The sequence below is a fragment of the Penaeus japonicus genome, unplaced genomic scaffold (assembly GCF_977035675.1).
Source record: "Penaeus japonicus unplaced genomic scaffold, GWHDUDI00000001_assembly GWHDUDI00000020, whole genome shotgun sequence".
Classification (NCBI taxonomy): domain Eukaryota; kingdom Metazoa; phylum Arthropoda; class Malacostraca; order Decapoda; family Penaeidae; genus Penaeus; species Penaeus japonicus.
In genome coordinates, this window is record NW_028234422.1 from 23,978,366 (window position 1) to 23,980,865 (window position 2,500).

A 2,500-nucleotide genomic window follows, 5' to 3' on the forward strand; every position below is an offset into this window, starting at 1 on the left:
GGAGAAGGATGTCCTTAGCTCCTCTCGAAATCACCGCAGAGTGACATTAGCCTTCTTATACCATTTAGCTTCGAAACAACTTCTACCTGCCTCTCTGTTAAGGTGCAGGACACCAACCTATCCTATTACTACTGCTTAGCATCCTAAGATCTCATATATTGATCTTATAACCAGCTCCACCAAGGGTTGCTCCATCTTATACTGTCACTTTGTCATAACTTCATTCCCATAAGTGCCAATGTGACTAGGAACCCAATTCAAAATGGCATGTCTACTCTGACCCAAGAATCCAGTGCTAAAGAGAGCATGGTGGTCAGTATGTAGATGGTATTATTGGGCATGCCATCATGCAAAATGGCCATGACTGACCCAGAAAATGATTAACCATTATATCACATCTCTTTATATGGGACACATAAGCTTGAGCTTTCATGATGGCAAGAGCCTCGAACTGTAACCGTGGGGTGTTGTTTAACATATGGCAGTAGATTTTTCCCTTCTTGTAAAACTGGGTGGCAAGATCAACTGATCTATCCATTAAATTTAAAATATCTATGTGAGTGATAGCCTTCAGTTAAAGAATGGGGTTGTCAATCTTTCTCTTGGTTATTTCATTATTACTTATACTATGTATCCATAAAGGTGGTATGACAAAGACTGGTTGAGGAGAAACAATACCGTTAGTCAAAGCTCAATCTTTGAAGTGAAAACATGTCAACTCTCCAACTGTGAGAGGTACACAGGAATTGTTCTTAGTATCCTGTAAGTAAGTCTGGGGCATCTCAATACTTTCCCTCTGAAATACATATGCAATGATTTACAGAGATACAAAGGCACCTGAACGATTTTTGCCAAAATTGTGCTTCATCACATTGATTTGTGGCACATAGAAGAAAAGTTGCTCCCATACAACATTAACTTTTATTCACATGGGGTATGACCATACAAATACCTCTTTAATTAAAATCTACACCACTCATTCAAACCTTGAAAAATGCCACAAACTTCAACATAACTTCCATATACAACAAAGTTAGAAGCTAACTTCAATTGTTAAAGCACCCAATGCAAGATCTTTTCATATTGAGTAAAACCCAATTGCTGCCGCACTGAATGGACACTAAAAATTAGCTTAAAACTGACTTTAGTACTTTGACTTTAGTACTTTTTAATCATGGTGAAATTAGTAATGTTGAAATCACCTTCAAAAGTTTAATTTCTCCTAAAACATAAATATAAGATCTTGAACTGATTGCAGCCATTAGCTTCTAAACAAAGCTAATGAAAATCCCTATAGTTGTGTCTGAGGAGATCTGTGTATATATAATCTTGTTTTAATTACAACTATGATAATGAAATAATCTTGAGGAAAATCCCTGTTTCCTAAAGTGTTTTTTTCATATCAATGGGGTGAACAAAGTTCTAAGAGAAAAGAAGATTTTCTATTCTAGTACCATTGTCAATACTACAAAATTATAAAAATATCTAGATCTACTTCTATTGGGACTTTTGGGTGGCCTAGATGTCGTAAGAAAACAACTAGATATATATTACATTTATTTGAATATATCATATTTATTTTTCTTACATTACTATTCAAAAAATAAATTTAATTACTAAACAATAAGACCATAAAGCCCTCCACTTAAGACAAGAGAAACATGTCATCAGGCTGAAAACAGTTCTGTGTTGCATACCACTATTTTCACCCTCCCTCTACATGCCTGAACTCCCATTCATACGCCGAAGTATGGTTTGTAGTCTCCCAAATAAGAATGCAGAGAGTTCACTTACTGAGAGGAAGGACCAAGTCCATGCTGCTTGCACATAAGAAAGAAGTAACATTCTGTCACTGAGTGATGCTGCCTGTGACCAATCATAGTCAGTCATCACCTCCACTCGGCTAGTCCCAAACCCTTCATCTCCACTGCTGACTGACCAATCGTCCTGCAATTATTTTTCTGACTCATTTTGTATTCCTGATGCAAATTTTATCTCTTGAACTGCTTTATCTTTTAATTTACCATAGTGTCTTAACTTTACTTGAACAACTTTTGGATATGTAAAAAAATATACATATATATACATTTCACCAAAAAAGCTCCTTCAAAGGTTGGTTTTGTAAAAATAACCATGAGAACAGGACACCTTTCCGTCTTCACTCACAATCAGAAGATACAATCAGTAAAAAATGCTCAGCCACATTATTGGAGACCTTCCTACTGCCACATCTCGTTCTTAAGCACAGGGCTTTTTGTAAGATTTCTGGACTCTCCTGCTAAAATAGCAGAACTCTAAATAAGGTATATATTCTCAGATTTACAATAAAATCAAATTTAATGCATAATACAACTAATATACTGAATTTCAAATGGTAACATTATTAGTATTACACTACTATGAACTGAAGATACTGTGAGAGGTTGATATTGCTAAAGGAGTAAGATGGATGGAAACCTACTTTTGGCATTCATTATGTTTACTCAAGATAACCATTAAG

The 2,500-nt window shown here is 35.5% G+C and overlaps 1 protein-coding gene across 19 annotated transcripts in view; it reads right to left on the reverse strand.

Annotated features, from left to right (window-relative positions):
• Window positions 1–1,544: 1,544 nt before the first annotated feature.
• Window positions 1,545–2,500, reverse strand: part of unc79 (UNC-79 domain-containing protein) — a 120,234-nt gene continuing 119,278 nt past the window's right edge. For all 19 annotated transcript variants that reach the window (XM_086548145.1, XM_086548134.1, XM_086548135.1 and 16 more), the window contains one exon: window positions 1,545–2,500. This exon is cut by the window's right edge and continues 1,770 nt beyond it. The gene's annotated coding sequence lies outside the window, so the exon portion shown is untranslated.